The following is a 17,853-nucleotide window of genomic DNA, read 5'->3' as shown; positions in this document are numbered from 1 at the left end:
ATCGATAGAATGAGGGACAAGGACTGCATGAACAGGTGAAGAGTGTGATGTGTTATTACGAGCATTTAGATGAAGTACAGTCATCATCTGCTTTCATGACTGGAAGAAGTAGAGTTTAGTTCAGTTGGGAGAGGAAGATAGATTATCGGAGATTTGTCAGCTGGTTAGAGATATTGTTAAATCCTTTACCAAGGTAGCAATTTCTTTAATATCAATATTTAAATTCAGTGAGCATCGCTGCTTTTTCTGCAATTACAACTTTGGTATCTGATCAACTGTTTAGCTAATTTATCTGGAAAACAAATCTCTGGCTTCAGATTTTTAAATACTGATTTTCGTCATTTTACTGTAAAGGGAATGTTCTTGGCTTTTTGTGCGTTGTGGACATAACTAGCAATTTGAAGACATTTTGTTGTGGGAAATTGTGTTGACATTTTATAGACTAATTTATTGATTGATTGACTGAGTAAAGGACAGATTAATCAATAATGAAAATAATCCGTTGAATTAGATTGTTACACGTTTTCTTTGTCATATAATTCTCTAGCCAAAAAATTGGCATTCCCATTTGTTATTAAGTCTCAGAGCCTTTCTTTTAAAACCACTTTCACTTTATCTCAATTTTCAAATTTTTACTTGCATGCATACACTCTCCTTGTTCTTATTGTCTTCTGGCTCATTCTTCTCCCTGTAAAGCATTTATAACCTCTGTTTGAAAAGAGCAATAAAATGCATTTTGTTTGCTTATTTATTATTTGAAACTTAAACAGTTTCTCAATTGAATTTCCAGATAATGTAGTATTACATTATGTATCACTATGATGATATAAAATGACATATAATGTGATAGAAGATTGTATCCGAGTCCTCTTGTTTGGAAATGTTATTAAACGGAGCCGCAAAACAATCGCTCTGTCTTTCTAAAAGAGTTTTTCTAAGAGAGTAAAAAATAAATTAAATGTTATTATAATAGTTTGTGAATTTTTCAGCATTAACCTCGTCCATTACACCTCCAGATATGGTGTGAGGCTTTAAATGGAGTGCAGCAGCCACACAGAAAATCATGTAACACCAGGGAGAACAGATACAACTGAAAGTCTACATCAATACTTTGAACATCCAGTTTTTTCTCTCTCTTGCTCTCTCTCTTTTATCACAAGTACTTTGTCTAAAATGTCAAGCGTACAAAAGCACACCAAGGTGATGTTGTCTACTTTCCCAAAAAGTTTAGGAGTAGAGGACTTGAACTTCTGACCTCTACGTGGGAGAACAGCTTTCACCTGGGGCACCAAAAGCAACAGCATTGTAAGGGGAGATGATGATGATGACGAGGCAGTTTGTTTGCAGAGGGGAGAGAGACATGAGAAAAGGGAGGGTAAGAGAAAGAGAGAATGGGAGAAAAGGGGAGAGGAAAGCTTTGGGGGGAAGGATTGCTTGGCCTTACAATGTATAATGGTAAACTCCCAAGGGCACCACAGCTGGGATGCCCTTAAGTTAGCACAATTAACCTGTATGCCCATTTGTACTATACATAGCTCTCTGTAGAGGTTACCATAGAATAGTGTAGAGCATTACCATTCAAGCTTGTAAAATCTCCAAGAATTCATAAATCATTCAGTCTTACCTCAGGATGTGCTGACCGTATAGGGACGCCCACACAAAATACACTGAGTACACAGTCATCTCTCTGATGTCCCTGTATTTTGGAATTCTCTGTATTTACAGTATAGTGTTAGAACTGTGGGTTGGTAACCCAATGCTCACTTGCCGATTACACCTAAGGTCCGCACAGCAGCAGGCTTCAGGGAACAAACCTTTAAAGGTTTACTGGGACGAAGTTTGGTAATTTTGCCCTCTTTGTGCTCACCAAGCTGAGTACTTAAAATATACCTACGAATACCTAAAATATAAATTTGGCTACGCTCACTTTCACCTCCAAGTAATGTGGTTCAGAATAGTGGCTCCCAACCTATTTATTGACCCCCCCCCCCCCATTTCCTTCCCAACTAACTTAGTTATATATTGCCATGTTCCTACATTGTTATTATCCTACATCTGTATTATTGTCTCTTGGGTATTGTTGTCTTTACACTTGTTAAAGCACTTTGTAACTTGTTTTTGAAAAGTGCTCTACAAATAAAGATTATTATTATTATTATTATTATTATTATTATGGCTGATATCAATTATGGACAAAACCACATAAATGCGGTCCAAGCTGTAATAAACAATATGTTTTTTTACTCAACAAATAATTGTTCCAAACATTGCTTCTTATGTCCCCTTATGCACACTTCCATTACTGGTGCCTTCACCCACTCTTTGATGTGTTATAAGGCTCTCAGAGACCAAGGGTACAATGAATTAAGCATTGAATTCTGCAAGATGTGTGAGTTGAATAAAAAAAAGAAAATTATTGATAAGGGTGTGGTGCTGGTTGAAAAGCCGGGGAGAGAAACATAACTTTGGGCTCTCTTGCAGTGAAAGAGGTTTTAAGCCTGCCGGAAAGAAACAAGGCTTTGCAATTAACCAGAGAGCCACAGAGACAAAAAAAAAGGATGGGCAGTGAGAGAGAGAGAGAGAGAGAGAGAGTGGTGGAGAAAAGAGCAAATAGAGAGAAAATACAGTAGAGTATGTGAATAGAATAGAGGTAATATGTGTGTTCATACTGGCTGTCTGGCTGGAGTGTATACAGTATTTCAGTATTTCCATGCAACATGGGAGGAAGTGAGGTTTACATGAGGGAAAATTTAGTGATGTATTGGTTTCTATCCTCTTTTTAAAAGAGGTGATGGCAGACAGTCCATCACTGCAGCACTCTGTCTTTATTTTTCTCTCTCTTTCCCTCTTTGTTTAGCCAGGACCCTGCCGCCAGTGCCTGCCTGCTGCACCATCTGTGGCTGTAAAGTGCCCAAAATTCATTAGTGGAGAGAGGCAAGGGAGACCAGGAGCAAAACTCCACCAGGAGAGTGACACACAGGGAGAAAAAAGAAAGGGAGAGAAGAGAGGAGACCGAAAGGGCATAAGCAAACAGGACAGCAGGCACTGACTTTTGAAGCTTTTTAATGAAACAAAAGAATGTGGAAGAGAAGTAATGGGAGAGAAAGAGTGGAAGGAAAGAGACGGACTAAGAGGGTGAAAACTGAGTCACGAAAGATGAGGTGCACTGAGAAAACGAGGGAAGGGAGAGATGATGCAGAGCAGAAGAGAAGAATGAGAGGAATGGGGTGAAGCAAATGGGAAAAACAAGGCAGAGAGGAGTGACAACAGAGAGAGAAGATTGAGAACAGGAGAGATGATGAGGAAGAGGAGGGAGACTAATGGGGGGGTTCTCTGTGTGGCAGCAAGACATTCTTTGGGCCTGTCAGAGTCTGACTAAAGAACAGGATTTTTGTGACACATCTGTACAAAACATCTAATGACAATCTGTCTGTCGCTGTCTGGGGAGTGGTGTCTCTCACTCTCTGTCGCTCCATTTAAAAAAAAAAAATATGTATCCGGTACTCGCTCCTGCTTTGTTTTTCTCTGTTGCTTGTTTAAAATTACATATTGCTTTATTTGACATTCAGTGAAAGGTGGCAGGAATGCAGCAAAGGTCCTGAGCCGAAAACTCAACGGGTAGATAAATCTACCCTGCCAATCTTACAGGATGTTAATGTCTCTCACTCTTACAGCCATTATTTCATTTGCAACCCCTCCAATTTTAATTGTCTTTGCCCTCTTTTTGGCACTTCATTGCATTTTCCTTTCCACTCTTCTCTCACTTCCTCAACATTCTACTGCGCTTCCTCCACCCCCACTTCTCTTTCTGTCACCTCTTCCACCTCCCACCTTCCTTCAACCCCCCAACCAGCTCTTACACCGTCATCTATCTGCAGCACTGACTCATGATTCCCACAAGGCCTGCAGGGTGACAGGGATCATAGAGCTTTGTGGAACTTGTGTGCTCAGATAAGCTGCTGAATTAGAGGATGGAGAAGATCAGCTGTGGCATTGCAGGGGGAAGGAGATGAGCAAGGAGGTGAGAAGATAAGAAAGTACGGAGGTGTATAGAAGAGGGGAAGAAATGCGAGAGAAAAGATGAGACGGGTTAGGTTAGGAAGGGTGAAGAGAGGATGAGCAAAGTTTTTGGAAGGAGAAATGACCTGATATGAGGATAGTTACGATGGCTACGCCTGTCAAGTTTTCAGATAATGATGGCAGATTTAGTGGCACACTAATGATGCATTTTTTTTTACGTCAACCAGTAATTATTGGTTTATCAGAGCTGAGGGCGGAGCAACCCAAAGGCATGTGGAAAGCTCCACAAGCTGCCATTGCTGAAAAAAAATTAAAAAAGGTCCATTGGAGAGAATATTTATCAATGAGAATTGTTTATTGTTTTCATTGTAGTTTGCGTTATTGTGCTTTGGCAATCATGCCAATAAAGCCGCTTGAATTGAAACTGAACAGAAATAACAAAAGTCTTTCTCCACATAGCTCTGGAGCAACTGTCTTTTACACGTGTCAAACTCAAGGCCCACGGGCCGAATCCGTCCCGCCACATCATTTTATGTGGCCTGCGAAAGCTTTAAAGATTCATGATTGTCCTAAAATAAAAGTCTATGCTGCCATAAACTACATCTCCCGCAATGCATGACGATTTTGTGACCCGAGAAGTGACAGCTTCCCACCACTAGTGGAGATGAGAAATGTATACAAACAATCCCTAAATGTCCAAGACGAGAAAAATTGATGCAGAAGGAAGGCAATTTCATGAATGCTGGGAAAGTGAATACATGTTTGTGCTTCAAGGAGGAAAACCAGTAGGCTAGTCCTATGTCTTTTGTGTTATGAGGCAGTATCAGTGATGAAGGATCAACGTTAGTTAAAGAGGTGGTATTATGCTCATTTTCAGGTTCAAAATCTTATTTAGGGGCTGTACCAGAACAGGTTTACATGGTTTAATTTTCAAAAAACACCATATTTTTCTCATACTGCACATTGCTGCAGCTCCTCTTTTCACCGTGTGTTGTACGCTCCGCTCTTGAGCTACAGAGTGATGCATCTTACTTGTACAAAATCTTTGTTGGGAGTTGCACATGCGCAGTTCCCAGGTAAGGACTACTATCCAATCAGAAGCAGAGAAGGGCGGGTCGTAAGAAACAAGGTAGTGTGATCCAAATCAAAGCCGCTTCAGACTGTGACCGTAACCTAGCAGATGGTATAAGTTACTCTCAAGTCCACAACATCATTGTTCCACATCTTACCATTAACCACTACAAAAATCATCATATTTAAACAATTTGAACATTTGCTCAGTAGCTTTCACATCAGATGTAACATTAGCATTATAGTTATAACTTAGCTGTGTTAGCCAACGTTTACAACAACTCCGCACTTAAACAGTCTGTGAAGTTACATTGCCGTGTTTATTTTAAATATAATTCACAACCAATAAAGCATACATACAGGTTGTGATTGTGACTTTCCAGGCCCAAACAGAGTCGGAGTTGACGATCTATGCTGCCTTGCCGAAAACTCGACTCTACTCGGCCCTGCTCCGTTTTCCATTGCAGATAGAACCCAGAGATAGTACGTAGCTTGTCGTCATAGCGATGTTCAATGCGACACACACCCCAGGGATCCACACATCTTTCTCTTTTTTAAGTTAAAACGTTTCAACATTCCTCAGAATGTAAAGACAAATAAGCGGTATAAAAACCTTCCAGCTGTGTTTTCCTCTGCCGTTGTTGCTGCAGCGGTCTGTGTGACGGCGGGAGCAGAGGGCTCTGTGAGCGGGCGGCTGGCTGGCCTCACACGCCCCTGTCTATATTCGAAATCTACACAGTTGATTTCTCACCTCAAAACTTCTCAGAAGTGGATTTAGTGATGAAATTCCAATACGAAAACTGTAAAATATAAAACTTTCTGTTGCTGGCCTCTGTCTGGTTCACGCAATGATGATGCAGTGAATAGTGATTCTCTCTGACCAATCAGCAGTCTGTCGTGTTTTCACGTCACATTTTAGTATCCCTCAGCTGGCTTGGAACCTCGACGGAGGTGAGGTGATACGAAAAAAAAAAGTAGCTGGAATCAGGTACAGGTACAACATTTCTACAATGGAAAACCAAACAAAGGCGAGTCGTGCCAATGGGCCTCCGCTCAGACTAGCTTGGTTTGAGGGCGTGCCTGACCCCGCTAGCTGCTTGGCAAGCTTTATGACGCCTTTTCATTGTGACGTCACAAGTAAAGGAAGTGAAGGGCTGGACTACAAACGAGCTGTTTTCAAGCGGTTCAGAGAAGAGCTTTCTGTGTGAGATGGGAACTCCCTTTGGGCTGGACTTTGGGCTTTTTCACTTTGCAAACCTGTTACATGCACAAAAACAATATATAACTCAATAAAGGAGAGGGGAAAAGCCAAAAAGCATAATACCACCTCTTTAAGGCTCATGCAGACTACACGATTTTCAGCATCGGCCGATGGCCGTGCTGTTCGCACTACACAACTTGCCGTCTTGCGACGGAAGTCTTCAAATCGTTGTGCTGTTCACACGACGTGACTGATCGTGACAGGTGGTCACACACTACACGAGCTGACAGCAGCTGTGTCACCCGAAGCAGGTCTCCAAACTACATTTTGTCAAGAAAACACACATAAAATATGAAACGGAAAATGACGTGAACCTACAAACAAAACAGCTGTTGTTTGTTATTATAAAGATAGAAATTATAAAGACAAAGAATCTGGGTGAAAGAATGGATTAGCACACGCAGGTAGCAGGGATCGTCTGGGCTACAGAGAGAGCTGGAGTGAGTAAAATATGTTTTGCGGTGAAAAAGTCGCTGCCTGCTCTTATTGGCTCATTGGCTGGATGTGTGTGGATGTCGAGTCGACATGCACAGCCTGACGGTCGCTGAGCTCTCTGAACTGCAAATCGGGCTAAAAATCATGTAGTGCGAACTAGGCTTAGGCTACGGTAGCCTATACGTCTGCATTTTTCTCTACTCAACTATCTCTCATTAGTTGGATGTATGCCCTCTGCAAGGCTGTGTGCAGCTGGACTATTTGTTTTATCAAATGCCTCATCTGTCCCTCATGTTATTAGCAGCTCACAATTATTTGTTTTACCATGGTTCTGCACCTCTGGACTGTGAAAAAGTGAAAAGTTACTGTAAAAGCTGTTTGATGATATTTGTCTTTGTTATTTACTTGAAATGTTTGATCTTTGATTGATGGAGTAATGAGGGTTTTTAAATCTGATAAATTCATTTATTTATGTTATAATAAAACAGAGAAATTTTCTTACTAAGGCTATATTTTTACATCTGATAAATGTCCTTAACTTGAATACATAATCAAATAAAGAGACAGTTATTTAAAAATATGTTATGGAGCAGTTACGTTTATATCAGTCTTACAGTTGCAAGTGGCCCTTGAGGGTAACCATAATGCTTATGTGGCCCTTGGTGAAAATGAGTTTGACACCCCTGGTCTATTATATTTACTCTACCTAAATAATTAAATAATGTCTTGGAACTGTGGACATTTGTCTGTATTTTTGTAACTATGTCTGAACAAGAACCTGGGGCGAGATCACATTGTGAGCATCGATCTGCAGTGTTTTTGTCATTACATTCACTCCCAGAAGGGGAGAGTTCCATACTGCAGGTTTAACTGTGCACTTTATGGCAACATAGGGTGACCATACGTCCTGTTTTTCCCGGACATGTCCTCTTTTTGGGACCTAAAAAATGCGTCTGGCAGGGATCATTAAATTGCCTAAAATGGACAAGATTCACCTTTTGTTTTTGGCATCCATTGTGTATGTTTTTCCACTGCTTTGACCAGTACCAGCACTATTACATTTTACTCTTTGGCATACCAGGACTTTTTCTTGTGTACTGGCACTGCTCACACGCTGCCTGTACTCATGTCTGCCCACTCCACCGGCAGAGACGGAGAAGGGAGAAGATCGGGTGCTTTTTTATTCCAAGCATGTGCATAAACAGTGAACTTTCTTCGAAATGTTGAACTCGTCCTGCATGAACGGTTATGATTATGGAAACCTGGTATGTACGTGTCAGGGTCAAATAAAGGTGCTAGCAGCCCACATGTAGGCCCTAAACAATACCCTAGTTGCCCGCCCCCCACTTACACGTTGCCATGGTGCCACCCTTTACTTGCAGTGTCCATCTGCCTGTTGCCCCAACTATCCTCTTTTTTGAAAACCAAAATATGGTCACCCTACACATACATGATATTGAGCTAAAATAAAACCTGAGTCTAAGCTACATGCAAAAAGTCAGCATCCTCTGCAGTTAAGGATCCACAGAGAGGACATGGACATAATGAAACAGCATAATTATTGGATTGCAGTGTAGAGATACTTAGTCTTAGTAATATAAGTGTGATAATTACAAATTTAGTATCAGACTATTACTTTGTTCTAACAAAAGCTTGTTTGGCTGTTAAGCTTACATAGTTGTTTATATTCGTATTTTTGCTCTTAATGTAACGAGAAAAGGCTTTTAGGATGAGGACTAACCACTGTGTTTGGAAAACGTAACAGTATCTTGGGTAATACTGGGAAATTCAAGACAGAGCAACTAACATTAGGCTATAGTTTGATAAAATCCAGAAACAGCAAAAAAAAAATTTAATGCTGAACCTTAAATTACAGCAGACAAACATACTATTTTATGCATTCTTTACACTTATGTTGTTGTGTTTTTGGTTGTGGAAAGACAAAAAATATGCCACCTTCCGAAGTTTTTAAATACAAGTATTGCTCTTACTACAGCCCTATGCGCACTGCGTAAACTTGTGGAGAAATACAATTCTTAGTCTGTGATTGGACAATAGCTGTTTGGGAAAAGGATTAGTGAACGGACCATTGTTAGTCCTCAGATTTGTAGGTATTCATATATGTGTATCACCATAAGTATATGTGACTTTTGCACATTCACAACATTGTATACAAACATAAACGTCCCTGTGGCAAACAACATAGAGACTGTCAGCCACAGACAGACAGACAGCCTTAAAGAACTACGCAAATAACTATATAGAGCTTCAAAGAGAGCAATAAGGAGAAATTACTGTGAGAAAGACATCAAAATGAATTTAGATTCTGATAATTGGTCCACCTCAGTGCAGGAAAAGTCCCCCTGATAAAGGTACAGCTGACAGCTACTGCAGGAGGTAAAACATTAGATTAGATGTGGGGGTTCAGAAAAGGTATTTTAAAAACAGGAGCTGCTGCTTTGACTGTTTTCCGTTTTTATTTCTTCATAATCCTGTTAAATACATTTTTAATGCTGTTAAAACACACTCTGCACATTTTTTGGTTTGATGTTTTTTTCACTAACTCATAGCCAGTCAAATGTAGATGATGTGACATCTTGCAACTTGGTTAGCAGGGCACTTTTTAGCTCTGTACTGTACAAAATCAACAGTTTTGGCTTCAGTCCAACAACTTTACCTAGAGGAATTCTAGACTAGACTAAGATACCAATTATTATCAGCTGATGGCAGCCTCAGTTGAACTAAATGGAAAGCAGGTTTAAAAAATGTTATGTTTCAAGGATACAAGTAATATTTTCTCAGTCTGACATCTCACTCTCTTGCTCTAACAGTGCAATTCTAGGAACCACATTAAATTACAGTAGCTTTGATAGAAGTGGGTACACCAAAAAAAGTAAATTACTTCACCACAGAATTTCTCCTGGAACACATTAAATATCACAGATTGATACTAAGTTACATAACAGTGTGAAATAATCTGAGGGTAAATTTTCCCTTGAAAATATTCACCCAATCTTCTCAATCATCTTCTCTTTGTTCAAAAAGTTTTATTCAGCCAGGCTCTGAATGTACTGAGTCAGGCACAATCATGTCTTGCTAGAGGTTAACTTACGTCTCAGGGGGTTGATTTTAATCCTTTACTCTAGGCTCCTGTGCAAATGTAGGGAATAAACATCTGGCTAATGTTTTATCGGGTCATTTGCAGATGAAGTTGGTACTGATGTAGCACAGAGTGAGTAAAGATAATGGGACAGCTTGTAAAAAGGTTAGAAATTGTGTTAAAAAGTGATCTTGCTATAACACATGCACTCGCTCACTTGCTGAATAGTGATAATGAATGAATGACATTTTAAATGCTGTCTGATAGTCTTAAGTGTGAAACTAAGCTATATAAAAACAGTTTTGCTGCATTAGCACACAGCTTAAAAGGAGGATACTTCTATTTCACTCAGTCTTTGATATTCGCAAAATATCCTGTGCAGCTGTTTTTAATATTATTAATATTTAATTTTATGTCTCAGGAAGATGGCTACGTCTTGATGCCCCTTTGTTCCGTAGTGTATTATATCTGTGAAGTGTACAACAGAAAAGTAAATTATTCTTCAGGATCTTCGCTGTAGTTACTGACTGTTAAAACTGGTGACTGAGTAACTAAGAATCTGTGTGTGTGTGTGTGTGTGTGTGTGTGTGTGTGTGTGTGTGTGTGTGTGTGTGTGTGTGTGTGTGTGAATAACATGCTTTTAAATTTATATGTGGGGGGCTGCTCAGGGATGCAATTGGAGTTAAAAATGGCCCTGGACTTTGATCAAGACCAGCCCACCAGAATGGTTCACTGTATACTCCACCATGGCCTCCCTGCTAATGCACGCACGTACAAACAGGACGAGCCACCTAGCAGCATCACAGCCATTGATCACTATGGCAGTACTACTTTAAAAACGCTGCAGAACACACTCTGAAATTGTCATGATTGAACTACCTTACATCACATGAAGCCTTGAGATAAAAAGACTAAAATATCCACAATCCTCTCTGAGACAGAGAACTGTCCAACTGCTGCTCAGGGTCAGCTTGTTGGCTTGAAGGGCCCATGTCCACCAAAGGATTTTTTCTGACGCCAGCATCTTTTTTCAATTCATTCCAATGGAAGCATGGCAAGGCGCTGGGCGTGTTTTCCGTTTTTGTGAGCAAAGGCCAGAGCAAGCAGGCCTACATACTTTGGTGACATTTTTACATTAATTTTTACATTTTACATAAAATTAAGTAGCCTACCCTAAAAACTGGTTGAACACCTCTCCAAACATAGAACGTAACCTAAGAGAGCAGCACCTATCATCAACATGGATACAAATAAAATAATAAAAATTACTACAAAACTACAAAAACACAGCAGCAGTGACACTATTTCATATCAAGTGAATGAATGGCTACACAATAAATAATACTGTGTGGCTTTACTCGCTGTTTACGCCAGACTGTTGATGAGTTTCAATGTATTGTCTAAGTGGTAGGAATCGTCGCATCATATCTAGCAAATCACTAAAGACACATTCTCCCACACAAAATATGAATTTGAGAGGTAAAAAGAATTGATTGGTTTTATAATATGTATAGGCTACCATTTGAAACCAGTGGTTGAAGAAACGTTCTTAATTAAATGAAATGAGCTAATTAGCATTTGTAAATGTCTAAAACATTTATAGGCCTACATGTAGAATGACATGAATATGCTTATTTTAGCAAAATAAAATTACACAACAGTAAATCACTGATACTGAAGTGATTTATTTCCCACAAAATCCCCACAGGACAGGGAAATGTAGACATTCAGAGCTTTCCTAATATTAGGCATCAGATTTTAGATTTTTGCACTAGCCTGTTTGAACACACAGTTACTATACTCTTTATCTCAGTTCTTTCTTTCTGGTACATTTTTTAAAACAGTAGCTAACAAACAGCATTTGCATTTCACTGATAGATTCTGATAACACGTTGTATTTTAACACATATCTAGCGTTCAGCTGCACTATCTCTGGCTTTGCTTTCCTTTCTGTCTAATCTTTCACCCGTGAACAGGGCTGTGGTATCTTCCTCTTCCCTGGTACTAGTAGCCTACCACTACTACAGAACAAGTCGGTTACTTTTTTACATTTACTTGCATTTCAGCAAAGACCTTTGACTGTTTTGTCACTGAACTTTTCAGCCCAACCCTTAACGTATTTAAACTCAGCTTTTCCATTTTCTGTTGTAGCTCGTTTTCCAGCTGTCAGTGTCACTATGGTGTGTGTGAGTGAGACAGACGGGCCTAAGGGCTTCAAAGACGTTCATATGGAATAGACCAACAAGCCTGCCAACGTTTTTATTATTAGTAAAAAAGTATAGGCTAAGGAAGGCGGCCTACTGGCCCGGAGGTTGGCTGGCCCAACGGGAATTGTCCCGGTACTCCAGATGGCCAGACCGCCACTGGGGCTGCTAAACCGAAGATCAAGCAACATGTACTGAGGTATTGGAGTTGGAGTTGGCTGGGCCGCAGACAAAACACGAGGAGTAGGAATCGGCTGGACTGCCGACTGAATGCTGGTAGCAGGGGTTGGCCAGACCGCAGATGAAAAAAATCAACAACATTTGGTGGTATATCTGTGGTACTGAATATTATAGTCTCTGGGGTGCTAATTCGTTGAATCCCTGGATAACAAAGTCACTGGAGTACTGATCAAAGTGTGTCTCTGGAGAGAAGATCAGCTGTGTTTGTAGGATGCTAACCAGCTGAGCTGGATAGCAAAAAATCTGGGGAACTGGGTAACAAAGTCTCTGGAGAGCTAGACAGCCGAAATTCAGTGAAGCAGTGTGACAAAGTCTCTGGAAGGCTGATCAGCTGAATCTCAGGACTGGAAGGCAAAGTATCTGTGAAACTGGCTAGCTTAGTCTCTGAGAAACCAGACAGCAGGGCTGATCAGCTGAGTCCCTGCGAAACTGGACAGCAAAATATCTGTGAAGCTGGTTAGCTTAGTCTCTAAGAAATCGGGTAGCAAAGTCTCTGTATAGCTGGGCAGCAATGACTCAGTGGAGCTCAACAGCAGAGAGGCACGACAATGGTGAGAGCCCCATCTCCTTCTGGAAGACTTTACTGAAAGTGGCTTCAGGGCAAAATCCATCAGGAAACTGGCTGGTACAGGATTAGTTTACAGACTTGCTGGGTGAAGGTTGTCTGTGGGCTTTCTGGCTTCAAAGCACGGTCCAACAACGATAAAGCCAAAATGAAACTAAAGTGCTGGTCGTAGCTTACAGAGTTGATTGATAAGTGGAAGAGGCAGAATGACTTTAATTTATAATAGGAAAATCAGGAAACACAGCAAACAGGAAACACAAACAGCAACCCCAAAACCGTGACAAAGCCAACATTAACTTTCAGGGTAACGAAGGAACCGACCCTCAGGTGAAGGTCCTGTGTCCCATTTATCCATTGAAGCTGCTCCCTTCATGAACTCTTTACACTATGTCATCTTACTGGCAATTTATGCTGATTGGTACAAGTCTGAATGGTATGAAGCTCTGTAGGCAAACTGCACGGGTCCAGGAGTGGGTCTGTGATGGATTTTAGGTGGAACAACACAAGGCGCTCAAAGGACAAAAAGATGATGGTGGAGGCTTTGAAGAAGGCTGGCACATAGCATGTCTCCAGTGAAGTGTTAAAAATGTCCGTGAAGACCGGAGACAGCTGATTGGCGCAGTGCTTCAGGGTGGATGGGGAGACAGAGTCTGGCCCAGTTGCTTTGCGAGGTTTCTGCCTCCTGAACAGTCTGTTGACATCCCTCTCTAGGATGGTAAGAGAGGGGGAAGAGGTGCGGGATGAGATGCCTGTACTTTGACTCCTTAAACTGGTCCGGTTGCCACTCCAAGCGCCTCTTCCTTTTCTAACCTCAGCTGTCCCTGTGAACCAGGGTTTGTCATTGTTATAACTCACCCTGGTGCGTGTTGGTATACAGCTGTCCTCACAGAAGCTCATGTAGGACGTCACAGCCTGTACACTCGTCCAGATTTTTGGTAGCAGTCCTGAAAACTTCCCAGTCAGTGCAGTCCAAACACGCCTGGAGATCCTCTACAGCAGGGGTATTCAATTAGATTTCAAAGAGGTCCAGTTAGAGAAAATTTCCTGAAGCAAAAGTCCGGAACATCAAAACGACGAACTTGCGTTATCATTCAGTACTATAACCTATAGTTGTATCAACACATGTTTTTAGTCAACAGCGGACTGTCAAATCAAATAATATTTCAGTCAGTTTTCACATCAAACTGGAGGGATAATAAATAATAACTATTCAAATAATAAATTCTAAATTTAAGTAAACTAAAGTGCCTAATTTTTAGAAAAAATGTAATAAAAAGTGTAGCTTGAAGTGATGAAGTGTAGTCTTAACCAATTTTATAATAAACACTCAACACATCATAACAAATGAACAGCTGTAATGCCTCCTCTTCTCTTTCATTTCCTCTTACAGAGCTACCACTTTCCTACTTTCTGTTGTTCAGTGAGAAACGTGAGCTCCAGCTAGCATATTGGAGATCTATGAGATATTCTGGTTTTGAACTGCCCGTGGGAGGAATGTACATGTAAAAATCTGTACATTCTTGATTAAAATTCATGTGAAATCTCTTTTATCTTTCGTCTCCTCAATACGGGTGTGTTTCCAAAACGTCTCTGGTGAATCTCGCGGACTCGACTCGCAAGCCTTGGTATGCACAGATTTGATTGGCTGAGCAGCGTCACATGAGACGATTGGAGCACATGCGATTGGTCTGTGAGTTTCCTGGTCCTCTAAACCAGTACAGTAAATGCTAGAAAAGCTGCGCGGGTTAAAATAGAAATGCTCCGTCACGAGGTAGTAAGTCTCAATAATAAATGGGCTGTAGGTCGGCGGTCCGGAGAGGACGGCGGCTGGGTCCGGATCCGGACCGTGGTCCGCCTATTAGTGACCTCTGCTCTACAGCTTCACTGGTCTACTGCTTAGATTACCTCACTACAGGTTTACAAGTTTACAGTTTTAGTTTCTGCCTGTATGCAGGAATCAGTGTCCCAGTGGAGCACGGGGGACGACATGACAGGCCCTGCTTACTGTGGTGTAGCAGTGATCCACAATGTTCTCTTCTCTGGTTGGACACTTTATTAACTGTTTTTGGGGAGTTCATGGCTGAGGTTTCCTTTGTTAAAGTCACCAAGAACAATAACTAAGGAGTCTGGGAATGTCTACCTCTACCAAACTCTACCCACAATATCTGGTCAGCCAGCGTGCACTGTGCGTCATGCACGTTTGCCTGCGGTGGAATGTAAACACAAAGCAAAAAGTAGCAAACTCGCGGGAAGAGTAAAATGGTTTACAGTGTATCAGTAAATATTCCAGGTCATGAGAACAGTGCTGCTGAATCACTGTCACATAGGTACACCAGCCATTGTTAATGTAAAAACAGACAATACCACATTTTGTTTTGCCGAGTTCTGTGTCGTGGTCCGCTATGTAGACCAGGAAGCCAGCCTGGTATTGATCCACACAACCACGTCTCCGTGAAGCACAGAACAGAAGATGAATAAAAGAAGTTCATTCAATTTATTGCACAATGAGCGCACATTGGAGAGAAATATTCCCGATATCGGCGTGTGGTGTCCTCTTCGTCGTAGTCGCACCAGCGACCTCCTCCTCCTCCTCAGTGTGGTTCCACTGACTTAAGGGTCTGCTATGCATGTGTCACTACTACCGCGCATGCGGTAGGGGAATACTCATCAAACTTTTTCAGCAATTTTTATCAGATTTTACTGCTGATTCTATACATGCAGTGACCAGTGAAAGTGCAGTTATGGCTCTCTCCCCATTCATTCAGATAGGGCCTGGTCTTGTTAGTCTGAAATAACTGCCCGAAAGGCGTTACTATAAGGACTGATGTGAATGCACCAGGTTACGTATGATGAAAATACGTTAGTGCAAGCCCATCTGGAACCCACAGAGACTGCATTGCAGTGCCTACAAAGTCTATCAGAGCAATCTCGGGGACTTTCAACTAGACTAAAATCATCGAAAAGGGTTGGGGTTCCACAGAACATTACTTGGCATTGCGGCTAATTAGACTATGATATTCAGAGGCAGGATAAACTATCTTGAATTTTTTTATAATTTAATACATTTTTGATATGAGAGAGTGGCGTCCTATCGTCCTCTATTGGCCAGCTGCCCCTGGCATATGCATTTACCTAAGGAATATCGGCAGTCTTCACATGTTTGTGTGTGCTTGTTGTACAGTAGTACAATTGTTTATGTAGCTCATTCACACATGAGGGAGAGGAGACAGCGATCATTTTCAGCGCTCCACATGAAGGAACATTAATCCATTTCAAACAGCTCCAAGGAGACGGCTCTCTAATAACTTATGGTGACTTAATAATTTGTTTATGTTTGTAACAGTGCACTGAAAGATTAATAACCTCCACAATAGGAGTTATACAATCCTTTCTGCGAAAAAATACGATAAGAAAAACATACAAGAAACTGATGTGTAGAGATAAATGAAAGGCAAATTAGCCAGTGGCATTGTATTTAATTATACATTACTTCTGTCACAGCTTTAGTTATGCCCCTGATTTCCTCATATTCCTTGAAAGCCTCAGGCTTTGGTAAAACAGCTCCATCAGTAACATGAGCCAGCAGATTCATCAGTGGCTCAGTTCACTAGGGCTGACATAAACGCACAACTTAGTTTAGCCCCAAGTAACTGGCTGCATGCTTGTTTTCTACTCAAACAGACTATGACATATTAATTCACCTTTGCCTGCTTCTCATCTCTCTTTTCTTGATTCTCAGTATTTTTCTGCATGTCATACACAGGAGCCCTCTCAATTCTGCTCAGCTGCAAAGATTAAATTGGCTCTCTATTGATTGCTCTTTTCTAATGCTCCGGCCTCTCGAAAGAAATACCAGAAGCATGTCATCACCCAGGCTGAAAGCAGAGATCGGAGGGTGAAAAGGTGTGTGTCTGTTCAAAGTCGGGTATATTTTTAACTTCATCTTTGCTCAGCAAGATGAAGAGAGCAACCAGGGAGCACGTGGGCAAGACTATAATGCATGTCAAGGATATAGGTAGGGGCTTTTCTGTAACTGAGCAGCAGCAGCATGCCGGTGGTGCCAAATGCTACCTGGGGTGTCATCCGGCTTCCATCTGGTGTGAGACAGTAATGCACAGAGAAAGAGAAGGGAGCTCCAAGATTTGTTGAAGGAGGGTACACTCTAGCCTTGCAAACCAGGTAGCTCACAAAGGAAAATTACATCAACCAAACTCCCTCCAACTTACAGATTAGGCCTGAGCTCATGATGGCAGTTTGAATGTCTGCCACAAGCTCTCCAGCACAGCTGTAGCCAAACATAACTGGCACAGTGGCTATGTGTGCACGAGCTAGCGGTGCCGAGTCACAGCAGTGGAGCAACAATGGCAAGAGCTGCTGCGATTCAGAATGCAAATGAACCCCATCCACAGCTGTAAGCATGGCTGTGGGCACAGCCAGGCGAATCCAACAGCACACAAACATACGGAAGTATCCAAACACATGCATGAAAACACTGGAACACTCACACACACAGATTCATAAATACGCACGCAGCAAACGGATTTACACAATTTAGCAAATACACATATGCACATTCTCTCTCACACACTCACACACTGATGCTTACTTCATCTGTACTTGCCAACATCTTAGTGCACTGCACCATGCCTCCCTTCTTTTTTTCTCCTTCTCCCATTCCATCCCTCAGGTGCTCCCTCCTAAGCAGGTGTTAGCTGATTTCTGTTCCCTCAGGTAGTTCTGTTTTGTTCTTCGCAGCAAGTACTGCTGCTGTGAATTATCCTGACAGCACCTTACTCCTGGGCTCTGGCCCTCACCCTCTCCCCCCTCCCGCCCCTGACTCTTTTTCTTCTCTTTCCATGCACCTTATGCCTCCATCTTTCCCTTCCTGCCTGAATCTCTTCCTTTCATCCTCACTCTCTTACCACCCCCTGTGGGACAGGCAGTAAGACCTCTGGAC

The sequence above is a fragment of the Micropterus salmoides genome, unplaced genomic scaffold (genome assembly GCF_014851395.1).
Source record: "Micropterus salmoides isolate LMB-PRFRI ecotype aquatic unplaced genomic scaffold, ASM1485139v1 Ms_hic_scaffold_11, whole genome shotgun sequence".
Lineage (NCBI taxonomy): Eukaryota > Metazoa > Chordata > Actinopteri > Centrarchiformes > Centrarchidae > Micropterus > Micropterus salmoides.
The sequence above is the reverse complement of the archived record's forward strand: the minus strand, read 5'-3'. Positions refer to the sequence as shown.